This window comes from Paroedura picta, chromosome 7 (genome assembly GCF_049243985.1).
Source record: "Paroedura picta isolate Pp20150507F chromosome 7, Ppicta_v3.0, whole genome shotgun sequence".
Lineage (NCBI taxonomy): Eukaryota > Metazoa > Chordata > Lepidosauria > Squamata > Gekkonidae > Paroedura > Paroedura picta.
Window position 1 is genome coordinate 65,951,693 of NC_135375.1, and position 15,366 is coordinate 65,967,058.

A 15,366-nucleotide genomic window follows, 5' to 3' on the forward strand; every position below is an offset into this window, starting at 1 on the left:
GGATACCTTTACCTTTACCTTTTATACTTACTAAATAATAGCTGAATAGGCATCCTAGAAAACAATTCTACTAACCTGTTTCTGTATATATTTCCCTCTAGTTTTGAGACATTCAGTAAAGATGTCTGTCTAGAGACATTTTGATACTATAACTATGTATGTTTTCACGGAATCATAGACATTGGTAAATTTGGATGCATTTGCTGATCCCCCCCACCCCTTGGATAAATGTTTTTTCAGGCCCGCAAGTGTTTCCTAGCTTGGGGATGTTCCTTGATTGAAAATCAATTTTCAAGCAAACCTTGTACTTTTGAGCATAGACTCAGCAGTTGCATAAAACTGAGGGACCCTCATTTGTTGAAAAGTTTGGCAGTTGTGGTTTGGGATCCTGATTCAAAACTATCATAAGAGATTCTTGGGCAAGCTGATTTCAACATAGCATCTGCAACTAGAGAATAAAACTGACTTGCTTTCTATCTCAGGAAACGTTTGGGGGTTCTGCTGTTTAGCAACAAATGGAAAAGAGAGCAAAATTGGACCTTGTTTAAGGTGACAAAATTCCTTGGAACAGCCATGCCTGTAAGCCAGGTATCTCCTTCTCTAAACTAAACAAGCTATTGGAGATTTGAGACTGGTTTTTGCATCTCTTACATTTCCATTAATATCAGTTGGGCGGAACTAGTGGGAGGAACTCAGCCCCATATCCCCCCAGTATTGTATGCCTTGCTCCCAATGCCGGATTCAATTTCTCCCTCCTACACCACTTCTGTTAATAACAATGAGGCAGACTGAAAATTGGAACATCCCATCTCATTTAGTTTGTTCCTTAGAGGGAACTTCCCTGTGTCGGGGAATGTGCACGAGAAGCCATGCCTGAGTTGCTGTTCATGGATATGACACTCTCATCGAGGCAGCTGCTTATAATTGGCTTTTTTCTTTGATCCTTGTTGGTAGCTCAGTACTTTTAAAAGTCATTGTGTAGCAACCACTGAGTGAATAAATGGAGCCCATGTTACTGAATGGACCCCCCTCCCAACAAACCCTTTATAACAGTTACAGATTAATGGACTTTAGAGAGATTTTTATAGCAAGGATATTTCAAATTTGGAAAGCAGGCTGGTGTAAAATTTGTATCTTTAAACTATCATTTTAAAGTGGGAAAAAAGCGGTTGTGGTTCCTCCTTCTCAGTCATTCCATATTATATCTGTTTTATGAATGAGTCCACAGGTATTCAACACTGAAGGAACAGGTGGACATAGATGATAGCCCTTTGAAAGTTGAAGATGGGAAGAACTTTGATTACCTTGTTCTTCTGCTTTAGTGGAAGATGTACATTGGAATGTTATACAGAATCGCTCCAGACTAAGCCCACTGATTTCATTTTGTTTAGCCTAGCCTATACACGCCTAACTCTGCATAGGATGACACTTTCATGGACTTATCAGAAGCACACTATGGGAATATCTATGGGCTGAATGCACTGGCATTCTGCAGACAACTAGAGACTTGCAACCAGTCAGTGATCTCTGCTTCTGTTTGTTGATGCCCTACTTCTTATATTCCTTGTGAAGGTCATTATGGTTTGGGGAACCAAACAGTATATACCTAGCATATTCTATTACTATACTTTTTCAGTCTCTTGCTTGAAAGATCAAACCACATTTTTTTCTTTTTCAAGCTTATATAAAACCCAACATCAAGGAATCTCAGTTCCCCCATTGCTTTGTAAGATATCCACTATAGCATGTCCTGAGTCTTGTAGGACGTAATTTAGCAGTATGTTCATTTCTCTCTTGCAATTGCCTTTTATCTCACTATCTGAGTATTTACATTAGTTTTAGAAAGAGTACAATTACATAATTCAAGGTTTTTCTTTGTGGTTCTTAGGACTAATTCTTATTGACTTTAGACTAAATTAGATAAGAGATCTTTATTATTGGCTCTCTCTGCCTTAAAGAATTTTAGTAAAAATACTTCTAAGGAACACACATATCTATAGGTATCCACATATCAATATATTTATTAACTATAGGTAAATCATGCTACTACTATAACTTTTGAGGGTGTTCTGTGTTCAGATTATATGACTTTTATTCAGCAGATTTGTTTTAATCTAATTACATAGGTGATTAAAAATTACTGCATACTGGTGCATCTAATATAAGTTATCTATTATTCACACCACATTTACTTTTAATATTCATGCAGATTCTCTTTGACATAACCTACTGTGTCACAGTTAATCCAATAAAGATAAAATATAGCTCAGCAAAACACCAGTCGATTCCAGCTTTCTGGTAATTATTAAAGACTATTTCACAGTAGTTCCTTCAATCAATGTGCTTCTCCTTGGATGTGATAGTGTTCCTCTTTGAAGCTTTCAGTCCTCCCAAAGGATTCAGAGGAACATTCAGGCACTCTGGGCCTCAGAGGCAGTTCAAAGAACACAACAAGCCATCACAGGTTTATCCTCAAAGGCTGACACTGTCTGTTTGATGTATGGAGACTTAAAAAATCATCTCTAGAAAAGCATGTGTTTGCTACCAGTCTATTCAATTGGCCACTTATCAGTTTATCTGTATGCACTCTGCACACCTACTAACAGCTCGAAGGATGGAACATGCTGTTACCTCCTGGACCTACTATTGATTCAATTCACTACTCTAATTTCACATTGTTCAGATGTCCAGTTGTTAAAACAGTCACATTACCTTTGTAAGTGAACACAGATGCATCATGCTCCATGCCTTTGGGTTAGTGTACAATAAATACAGAGAGAATGAGATGTTGTAATTTTCTCATTGTACAAGGCTTAGCAGCCTAGTCCTTTCTGGCTCTATGACATACTTCACCTCTACTTGTCTATTTTTATCAAATATCAAATATGCATGCCATTGATAATTTAATTTGATAGTAAAAAGGTAAAGGTATCCCCTGTGCAAGCACCGAGTCATGCCTGCCCTCTAGCGTTTTCATGGCAGACTCAATACGGGGTGGTTTGCCAGTGCCTTCCCCAGTCATTACCGTTTACCCCACATCAAGAGCAAGCTGGGTACTCATTTTACCAACCTCGGAAGGATGGAAGGCTGAATCAACCTTGAGCTGGCTGCTGGGATTGAACTCCCAGCCTCATGGGCAAAGCTTTCAGACGGCTACCTTACCACTCTGCGCCACAAGAGGTTCACAAAATACAGCAACAATAATTTGATAGTATTCAGCCACAAGTAGCAAAAAAGCCCATTGTGGAAAAAATACAACAGACACTGTACCCCCCCCCCCAGCAGGCACCAAGGCCTGCAGAGACCATGGCATGGCTGTCCCGGGTGAGAGGAGGTGCATACGGGGCCACATTCCCTCCCCTATTGACCTGGGCAGGCACTACCAAGGCCTGCAGAGGCCACGGTGGGGCTGTCCTGGGCAGGTACAGGGCCTTCTCTCCTTTTGTACAGGGCCTTCTCACCCTTTCAATCCAGGCAAGCACCACCAAGGCCTGCAGAATGCCCTCTCCAAGGGCTAATCAGGGAGGCAGAGGCAGTTGAGGGTTGGTCCCCCGAGGGGGCGACTTTGACATCTCCAAGGGCTAATCAAGTAGCAAGTGTGTCAAGCACACACATATCAGGCATTATTATGTAGAATGGTGATGATGATTGCACCTCACATTTTGTGTTCACAAAATACAGCAACAATATGCCCCTTTATTCCTTTTTCAATAAACATTGCTTCAGTATTTGGTGGTTCAGGGAACAATAAGAAAGCATGAAGAATCAGAATTCATGGAAACATAAAATGACATTGTTTGGAGAAAGGAAGCACATAATATGTGGACAATCAGATCTGTACAGGGATAAGCATGAACTAGGAAAATGTGGATTGATTCATGGCAGAACAGAACAAAAACAAAAAGCCCCCAAGATTTTCTCTAGTAGAAACTGAAAATGGGGGGAAATGTTATTTACCCAGAAGAACCAGGGAAACGTGCTCTGAGACTACCTGATACCCAAACCAGCATGGAATTATATATATAGATGTGGTAGCTCCAAGCCCTGAGGCATATGTAGACATGGTTACTCAAAAGCTCTGAGAAGTAGTTAGAACTGGTGGCTCTAAGTCTTGAGAAGTAAGTAGACGTGGTGTCTCAGATTCCTGACAAGGAAGTAGATGTGTTGGAGCCAAGCCTTGAGAAGTATGTAGATTTATTGGCTCCATGCCCCAAGTCCATGACATAGAAACCCCAAACTGTATACAATGACATATGTAGACATGGTGGTTCCAAGCCACATGTCCCTCCCTGACATGCAAACACAAACCGATATGAAATGATGCATATTAACCCTGAGAAAGAAGTGGATCTGGGGGATTAGTATCCCCGAGACCCCAAGTAGATGCAATGGCTTGAAGCCTTGTGCAGAAAGTAGATGGGTGGGTCAAAGCCCTGACAAGGAAGTAGACCTGATGGATCAAAATGGATCAAAATCCCTGAGAAGGAAGTCAAGATGATAGCTTAAAAGCCCTTGACACCCAACCCTCAAAGCATGCAATCACTTATGGGAGTTCTGGGGGTCTCCAGGAGGCTCCAGGAGGCTCCAGTGGCTGTGCCAGCATATAAAACCAACTTATAAATAAGTAAACAAACAAACCAGAATAGGAACTTTTGTCATTGGCAGCCAGCAGTGTTTGTTAAACTTTAGAAGACTCCTATTAGTGTTTCCAAGATTGGAAATTCTACCCTCAATGTTGCCTTGGAGTTTCATAAAAAGTTTAATTGATTGGCACCACTCAGTCTCCCCTCATGCACTGCCACAGACCACACTAAAAATTCATGAAATTTTGTGACAGTGGAATCATAGAATCATAGAGTCAGAAGGGGCCATACAGGACATCTAGTCCAACCCCCTGCTCAACGCAGGATCAGCCCAAAGCATCCAAGAAAAGTGTGTATCCAACCTTTGCCAGTGAGGGGGAGCCAGTGAGACTGCCAGTTAGGGGGAGATCACCACCTCTTTAGGCAGCCTATTCCACTGCTGAACTACTCTGACTGTGAAAAATGTTTTCCTGATATCTAGCCTATATCATTGTACTTGTAGTTTAAACCCATTACTGCGTGTCCTTTCCTCTGCAGCCAATGGGAACAGCATCCTGCTCTCCTCCAAATGACAACCTTTCAAATACTTAAAGAGGGCTATCATGTCTCCTCTCCGGAGAACTTGCAGAACCCTTGTCCATCATCTTCAGGACCTCTTTAAGGACTGGAGATGTCCCGAAGGACTGGAAGAGAGCAAACGTTATTCTGATCTTCAAAAAAGGGAGGAAGGATGACCCGGGAAACTACAGACCAGTGAGTCTGACCTCTGTTGTGGGGAAGGTAATGGAGCAGATATTTTTTGAAGATCGGAATAACATTTGCTCTCTTCCAGTCCTTCGGGACATCTCCAGTCCTTAAAGAGGTCCCGAAGATGATGGACATGGGTTCTGCAAGTTCTCCGGAAAGTTCTTTGAGCCCTCTCAGGTGCATTTCATCCTGCCCAGGGGATTTGAACTCATCCAGTGTAGTTAAATGCCTCTCGACAACCTCTCTGTTCATGTCAACCTGCCACCCAGACACTATCTCTTGGCTACTGCCATCTCTAGATGTGCCTAAACCTGAGGGGAAAAACAGATGTAAAATAGGCGCTGAGCCTTTCTGCTTTCTCTGCATCCTCCATTAGAGTTTGTCCATCCACACCCAACAGTGGGCCTTTGCCTCCTTTAGTTTACATTTGCTCCTCATATAACTGAAACATCTTTTCTTGTTACAGTGGGCTTTCCTGGCCAATCTTAGCTTACTCTCATCTTTGGCCTTTCTGATGATTGATCTACAGTGCCTAGTAACCTGTAGGTACTCTTCTTTAGAGCTCTGTCCTTCCCTCCATTTCCTGAACATTTCCCTTTTCTTTCTTAGTTCCTCTTGAAGTTCTCTGTTCATCCAAATAGGCTTCTTAGAGCTCCTGCATTATGGTAGATGTGGACTTGTTTTATTGTACTATTGTGCTGATCGGTGTGGCTAGATGTTAAGGGCCAGTATATATGTGGTGAGAAGGCCAGGGCAGAGTGATGGAAGTCATGAGAGTCCTTCATAGTATATTTATGGTGCTGTATGTAAAAGCTCACGTAGACCGAATTACAGCACCGGTAGCCCAAGTACATAAACCTGATTGGTTTTGACCACAGGTAATATTGCTGCTATTTCAAATGTAGATTAGGTGTCAGTAGGTATGTGGTATTAATTTTATAGTTGTTTGCTACTTGGGCAGCTTTCTGACAGTGATGTCTTTTTTGTGTGTTGCTGTCATTGGTTTATAGCTTGACTGGCAGTACTTCAGCCCTTTTTTCCTTTGGGGCTGAAGTATGGCTTACCCTATAGCTGAAGTAACAGTTCTATCCATGCACATTGCTTGTTCTTGTAAACTCAACTAATGCCTAAATGTCTTGTTTGGTTGTTCCTTAGGTTTGCAGTCTCACAACAGAATGACTCTAGAAGAGGCACATTTAAGCAAAGAATATCATGAAGTATTTACCAAATAATGCTGAAGTTAAAGATAAAAGTACACAGAGTAACTTTGCTAAGCTTTTATAAACTCCTGAAGTTTCTTCAAAAGCTTGTTACTGGCCAGAAAACTAGGTCAAGCGATTGTTCTGCAATAAAGATGATCTTTTGATGTGCCTCAGCAGCAGGCTTCATTTATCAGAAGTCTTGTGGCTTGTGTTCCTCACAAATTGTGCTTCCTGCTGCAAAATATTATTTTCTTCACTTTGAAATTTCTCATTTTTTATTTCCTAATTCTAACTGTCAAGTGCTGTGTCCAGTGATTGATGATGGTCTCATTATACCATACAGTAGCTAGTTCTTTTAATTACTGAAATATAGTGTGTGTGTGTGTGTGTGTGTGTATATATATATATATATATATATATATATATATATATATATATATATATATATATATATATATATATATATATATATATATATATATATATATATATATATATATATACCATTACTAAGCTCAATGTTGTTAATGTGATGTTAATTCCTTCTGTTGACACCAACAATATTCTGACATACTATGACTTCCTATACTCTAACATGCTTTTACATAAAATTCCCATTTTTGGTCACCAGGTGCATTTCATAACCAATCTTTTTTCAACTCTTATGATGGCAAGAAAAAAATGAAAGTTCGTTTTGTTTGGACTACATGTATTTAATTAATTATTCTGTGTGTGTGTGTGAACCATGTGGACATTGTATGTTTGGGTTGTCTTGCTGCCTTGGTATAATTATTTCACCGTTTGTCACAAGATCACAAGCTTGATTATAACACTTAGGAGACATTCCTGCATTGTTAACATTTTTATGGAACACCTGAAGTCACCTAAATCCAAAGTTATATTCTTTGCATCTTTGATAGGACCCTTTGTTTCATATATGGCCCCCCTGATTTTTTCATGTACCCTCTCTCCCATACTGATGTCCCCCCACACCTGTGAAATTCACCAAGATTGAGAAGAGCACTGGATGAGACAGGAGGGTTGCAGAGCAAAATAGAGATGTCAACTTTAAATTGTTTTCTCATGTTTTAAATGTGATTTCATATGTTGTGAGTTGCCCTGAACTTGCTTGGAGGGAGGGGCAGCCTAGAAATCAAAGTATAAATAAAATAAATAAAGATTGCCACTTGTTTAATACTCCAGTTCCCACAGAAATGATAATAAGCTCAATGGCAGTAATTAAACTAAATTTTGAACTATTTAATAACACTCAGCTTGACAGAACACAGCAGATCCTACCTTGGCTGAACTCACCTAAAGTCCTGTTTGAATAATAAGAAATTGGTATAAATAAGACCCATGCCATTGTGAAGTTAAAGGAACTTTTCTGTCTGCTTTTTTAAATGTAAGTTTTGAACCATAACTTGTTTTAGTGTTATATCTGACATAGGCTAATGAACAGGAAGTATGCTATTCCTGCCTATCTGCAGGACCGCTTGATTGCTTATGCCCCCGCAGAGCTATTTGCTCTGTGGATATGAATTTATTGGTTGTCTCGGGGCCCTGGGATGTTCACCTTGCCTTGCCATGGGCCAGGGCCTTTTCGGTCTTGGCCCCAACCTGGTGGAATGAGCTCCCAGAAGACCCGAGGGCCCTGCTGGAGTTACCAGCTTTCTGCAGGGCCTACAAGATGGAGCTCTTCCACCAGACATATGGTTGAGGCCAGGGCAGAGTTGAGGCCAGGGTTAGGTTGAATATAGAGGATGTATCCATTGCTGTCTTGTTTTATTGTTTAATAGGGTAAATTATGGGGGGGGGGGGTTATTATATTTTAATGTTTTATCACGTGAACTGCTGTGAGACCTGTCAGGGAGTGGCGGTATTTAAATTTTTAAATAAATAAATAAAATAAGTAAATATATTAATATGCATAGGGATGTTTTATTTGGGCACCTACTTATTATGATAAAAACTGAAGTCTCAGATAGTGAAACTAACAAGGGCTATGGCATATGTTTGTGTCCAAGATGCAAATGTGGTTAAAAATTCTTAAAATAATAAGATAAAATGTATTAATAAAGCTAGAAACTATAAATACATTGTAAAATTCAATGCCTGCTCAGGATAGCAAAATAAATTTCCTGTCCTCCTCTTAACCAAAAGCCTTAATCTTGGTGATATGGGTGACTTCATTCGAGCATCACCTATAAATAGGAATGGCTGTAATCCTGAAAATATATGCTGAAGTTAAGGGATCTGGGTTGTACCGTAAACATGTCAAACCACTGTTATTTAGTCCAAGGGAGAACAGAGGTTCACTTCCAGAGTCATACAGCCTGTATAGCTTGGAGTCTATTAGCATGTATTGATTAAAGTTTTATTAGATGAGTATGAAAGTTTTACTAGTTGATCTGTGGCTTCTCAGTTTGTGTAAGTATCACTCCCCTGAGCTTTTTAAATTAATCCTGTCCTAACTGATTGTTTATTCATGGAGATGTTCAGAATTTCCAGAAATGCTTTATGTACACGTTCTCCTATGGAAAATATAAATTTACTTTTTAAAAATGGATCTAAGTCTGAAATACCAGTAGGCCTGTGAAAACTTCTTTTCTCCCCAAGGGGAACCAATCTTTAAAAATATACCTGTGTACAGAGAGTGTGTGCAGAATACTACCATAGTTTAAAGGGCCCATGGGAAAACATTTAAAAAGTAGCAAACTGATTTTAAAAAACCACTGGTTTGAAAGATACTATTTGAGGACCCAGTATACACCTCCGTGTCATTACAAGTGTGTGTGTGTGTGTGTGTATGTATGTGTATATATAGAGAGAGTTGGCATGGTGAAATGATTGCTACCCAGTTCTGAACTACACATGAATAGCTTGTCACATGCAAAGCAATGCCTAGTGTAGCATTTGCTCTCCACATGCCGGCTGTTATGTTCAGACCTTTTCTATTTAGCCTCTCTGGGCTGTTGCTGATTTTGGAACTGGGAAAAGTAACTGCAGCAACAACAGAAAGCAGCAAGCAAGAGGAAGCATTTGGCCAGTAGTAGTCAGGGAACTGATAGCAGGAATTTCAGTACCTCAGACAACTCTACACGGAGCAATTGGCTGCCCAGTTGAGCCCTGAAATATGGGAGAAGGGCCAATGAGGGCCAAGAACCTCATTTGTGACTAGGGGTATACTTAAAATACCTTGTGGCCTAGGGTCCTTGAGTGCCTTCTATTCTTAAAGTGTGAGCTTTCTGATCAGCGGGGGACTTAATGTGCTGGTGTGTTGTTGGAGAGATCTAAATTACCTTCAGAAACAAAGATAATTACTGAATCTTCTTCCTCAAGACATCCTTTAGGGCAGTGGTCCCCAACCTTTATTAGGCTGGGGACCGGCAGGGCATTGGGCCGCGCCGGCAGGGACCGCGCGGGCCACGCCCACGAGCCGCGCCCGGCCGCGCCCGCGGATCGGGCCGCGCCCGGCCGCGCCCGTGGGCCGCACCCGCGAATCTGGCCGAGCCCGCGAGCCGCGCCCGGCCGCGCCCGCGGGTCGCACCCGTGGCCCGGCCCGGCCCTGATTCCCTCTCCCCGCCCTCCCCGCAGTAAGAAGCTTCCCGGGCCGCAAGCTTGCGGCCTGGGAAATTTTTTACTGCGGGGGGGGGGGAGAGGGAGCCGCGGCCCGGTGCCATGGCCTTTGCGGCCCGGCGCTGGGCCGCGGCCCGCAGGTTGGGGACCACTGCTTTAGGGCAGGGATGGCCAAACTGTGGTTCTCCAGATGTCTATGGACTTTAATTCCTATGAGCCCCTGCCAGCATGTGGAGGCATGGACTCATGGGAATTGTAATCCATGGACATCTGGAGAGCCACAGGTCTGCCACTTCTTCAGCAGGCTTGAGGAATACACGATCTGCAGGTAGCCTGAGCCTCTGATCATCAAGATGTTTGCAATTTCTAGGGTCCAGTGTAGGATAAGCAGATATTCTCCATTCTTTTCATTTATTGCATTGCATTTCACTTTACCTTAATCTCAGTTTAATGTAGAAAATCTTTTAAATTGAATCCAAGAATTGGTACATACAAAGATTCAGCCATTACTTTTGGTTACTTTTGTTAATTTGCTTCTTCCCCTCTATAATACCAGATGGTAAAACCTAATGGAGACATGATTGTAAGTACAACTGCATCAGAATATTTGTATGTGGTTATACACACATGTATTCCTATGCATTGATTAAACAAGGTACAAAAAAGTCTTGTTAACCACATAGAATCATAGAATCATAGAATCATAGAGTTGGAAGGGGCCATACAGGCCATCTAGTCCAACCCCCGGCTCAACGCAGGATTAGCCCAAAGCATCCTAAAGCATCCAAGAAAAGTGTGTATCCAACCTTTGCTTGAAGACTGCCAGTGAGGGGAAGCTCACCACCTCCTTAGGCAGCCTATTCCACTGCTGAACTACTCTGACTATGAAAAACTTTTTCCTGATATCTAGCCTATATCGTTGTACTTGTAGTTTAAACCCATTACTGCATGTCCTTTCCTCTGCAGCCAGTGGGAACAGTACCCTGCCCTCCTCCAAGTGACAACCTTTCAAATACTTAAAGAGGGCTATCATGTCCCCTCTCAACATCCTTTTCTCTAGGCTGAACATTCCCAAGTCCCTCAACCTGTCTTCATAGGGCTTGGTCCCTTGGCCCCAGATCATCTTCGTCGCTCTGCTCTGTACCCTTTCAATTTTATCTACGTCCTTCTTGAAGTGAGGCCTCCAGAACTGCACACAGTACTCCAGGAGTGGTCTGACCAGTGCCGTATAAAATGGGACTGTGACATCTTGTGATTTTGATGTGATGCCCCTGTTGATACAGCCCAAAATGGCATTCGCCTTTTATACCGCTGCATCACACTGCCTGCTCATGTTTAGTTTACAATCCACAAGTACCCCAAGGTCTCGTTCACACACAGTGTTACCTAGAAGCGTATCCCCCATCCAGTAGGCATGCTTTTCATTTTTCTGACCCAGATGCAGAACTTTACACTTATCTTTATTAAATTGCATCTTGTTCTCATTTGTCCATTTTTCCATTGTGTTCAGATCTCGTTGAACTCTGTCTATCTTCCGGAGTATTTGCCAGTCCTCCCAATTTGGTGTCATCTGCAAACTTGATGAGTAGTCCCTCCACCCCCTCATCTAGATCATTAATAAATATGTTAAAAAGTACCGGGCCGAGCACCGAGCCCTGAGGTACCCCGCTACTCACCTCTCTCCAGTCTGATGAAACACCATTGACAACAACTCTTTGAGTGCGGTTCTCTAACCAATGCCCTATCCACCTGACTATCTGAAAATCCAGATTGCAGTCCTTCAATTTATCCATCAGAACATCATGGGGAACCTTGTCAAAAGCTTTACTAAAATCCAAGTAAATGACATCAACCGAATTTCCCCGATCCAGCAAACCTGTTACTTGGTCGAAAAAGGAAACTAGGTTGGTCTGGCAGGACCTGTTGGAGACAAATCCATGCTGACTTCCTTGGATCACCAAATTGTCCTCCAGATGTTTGCAGATCGCTCCCTTTAATATCTGCTCCATTATCTTCCCCACAACAGAGGTCAGACTCACTGGTCTATAGTTTCCTGGGTCATCCTTCCTCCCTTTTTTGAAGATCGGAATAACGTTTGCTCTTTTCCAGTCCTCCGGGACATCTCCAGTCCTTAAAGAGGTTCCGAAGATGATGGACAAGGGCTGGGCAAGTTCTCTGGAAAGTTCTTTGAGTACTCTCGGGTGCATTTCATCTGGACCAGGGGATTTGAACTCATCCAGTGCAGCTAAATGCCTCTCGACAACCTCTCTATCCATGTTAACCTGCCACCCAGACACTATCCTTTGGCTACAGCCATCTCTAGATGTGCCTAAACACTTTGACCTGTGGGAAAAAACTGTAAAATAGGCAGTAAGCCTTTCTGCTTTCTCTGCATCTTTCGTTAGAGTTTGTCCATCTGCACCCAACAGTGGGCCTATTGCCTCCTTGACTTTACGTTTGCTCCTCACATAACTGAAAAATCTTTTCTTGTTACAATGGGCTTCCCTGGCCAATCTTAGCTCACTCTCAGCTTTGGCCTTTCTGATGATTGAGAAGAAGAAGAGCCCTGCTGGACATAAGAAGAGCCCTGCTGGATCAGGACAATGGTTCATGTAGTTCAACATCCTGGCCCACACAATGGCCAACCAGTCATGCTGGAAAGCCAAAAGCAGGGTATGCAGTCTAAGGCCATCCCTACCAAGTTGCCTCCTGACTCCACAAATTGTACTGAAACACTTTTGGGCTGACCTGCAGGCCCTGTTCCACCCAAGGTTTTTCCCCTAACACTGGGAAGGGCTTTTCTCTCTGTGTGTTCAATAGCTGCCACCACATTACCTTTGTAGGAATTGGCCATGTGTGTGTGAGGACTCTCAGCTCCCTTTCCAAGTTCTGATCCTTGTCTCTGTGATTTCTGCTGCCTAGTATCTGGTTACCATGGGGACAGCTTACTGCTTGGTGTACCACTGGGGGAGTAGCCACTTGCCAACTGACTGCCATCTCCCTCCTGGTGCTGCTTTTAAAATAGCATGTTGAAGTCAATGGAGATCTCTGTGGCACAGAGAACCACTACTAGGATCAAAAAGTTATGAAGTATTTATTTGAAAGAAAATGTTCACAAGCATACTTTTAGCACAGCATCAAACTGAGCAGGAGATTCAAAAGAAAAGGGTAAAACATGATTCCTCTGTCCCTCTCTAGATACACGCCTTAGCTTAGAAAAGTATAGATTTTTACAGTTTTGTCTGCTTTGATAGAATCAGCACCAAAGAGCCCTTCTTTCTTGTTCCCAGGAGTTTTATTATTTCTCTTTTCCCACCCACTGACCAGGTCAGGTTGGGTCAAATAAGCTTCCCTGAAGTCTCCAGGAGTTTCTTCCTGATGTTTTTCTAGTCTTAATGCCTCCAAATTTTTGTTCCTGCTTGGGGGGGGGGGGGAGAACATGATCATCCCATTGTCTCTTGCCAGAGCTATTAACATGTCTAAAAAGATGGCTGAGGTAAACTGGAAAGCATTTAAAATGACTTTCCCCTTCCTGCCTGTTCTTTGCCAAGAGACAATAAAATTTTAAAAACTCCTGGCAAAGGTTTTACTCAGTTCAGACCTCCAACCAAAAATGCAGTTCTTCATATCATCATAAGAATGTAACAAGACCCATGCTGGAGCAGCCGCTCTTAACCACTACACCAAGCTGGCTCTCTCCAGGTGCATCATACAATGTAGATCAATGCAAGCAATGCAATCTAAAAGATGGGGAATCCAATAAGCAATATAATAGGAGGGCCCACATCCAGCCAGTGTTACATCATCTGCACTGGTTACCAGACTGTTTCTGGATCAAGTTTAAGGTCTTTGTTTTACCTTTAAGGCTATACTCGTATCTGCAGGACCGCTTGTCTGCCTATGCCCCTCGCAGGGCATTCCGCTCTGCAGGTATGAATCTGCTGGTCATCCTGCCCCCCCCCCCGGGACATTTGCCTGGTCTCAACCAGGGATTTTTCAGCCCTGGCCCCATCCTGGTGGAACGAGCTCCCGGAAGAGCTAAGGGCCCTGCCAGAGTTATCAACTTTCCCCAGGGCCTGCAAGATGGAGCACTTCTGCCAGGTCTATGGTTGAGGCCGGGCAGAGGTCCCAGAGTTACTAGCGGCAGATCCCCTAGAATTAGTTTGATCAGGACACTCGTTCCTAATGAAAGAGCTCCTGCCTGCAGCTGGACAGGGGAGGGGAGATGTAGAATGGCCATCAAATAGCCATTTTTAATGGCTTTATGGATTGGGTTGTTTTATTCTTTTATTGTAGACTGCTATGAGTCTCAGAGAGTCGTGGTATATAAGTTAAAATATAAACAAACAAATAACCAAATCTGTTGTGGAGCATAGGAGGAGAGGTGGGCCTGTCGACATGAGGGTCCAAGGCCATGAAAGACTTTGAATGTAATAGCCAAGTAATTGATGGCTACTGCACCTCCTCATAACTGAATTAACATAGCAACACTGCTAACAGAGACCACATAGTTGGAGACAAGGTAGAGAACCATATAAACACATAACAATTACACTCTTTTCTGGGGAGGTAGTTTGGTATTACAGGAGCCTTTAAGTATTTCATTAACTATGGGCAGTTCTCTCATGGCTGCTACTATAGCATCCACTCCCTGAAGTGAGTTGATTTTATGGACATAAGAAATTTTCAGAATTCTATTAACTTACGTACTTTTTAGTAGATTAGGGATCATGTCCTAGATTAAAATAACTTTGTGTGAATGGAAAGCTCTTCTGTACATATCCTGCAATGCATTTCTCTAGGCTTGGGTGTAGAGTCCTCTGATCCTCAGGAGTAGCAAGTGCTGCAGTGGGAGGAAGGGCAGAAGAGACCTTGGTGTGTGTGTGTGTGTGTGCGCATACGTGTGTGTGTGATATCCAAAGAGGTAAAAACTGTGTTTCATCTGATCCCCATGTCTTCTGAAATCTTTTAAATAACTCTCAAAACTGCTTCTAGAAGATCAGGAACCCTCTGAAACAGTATAGAATACAATGAGAAATCCACTGACAGTGGGAAATCCATGGGCATGGCTGTTCTACTCACATGCTGGCAACTTTGGATTCTGGCTCATATATTCTACTTTTTAGAATATGTATAGACACAGTACATTTCATATATTTATTTTGACCTTTTATCTTCTTGTTGTTTGCCCCTCCACCAATAATGTGGACCTTATATTTTGTGGGTAGTTCCCTATCCTTGAGTTATAAAAGTGG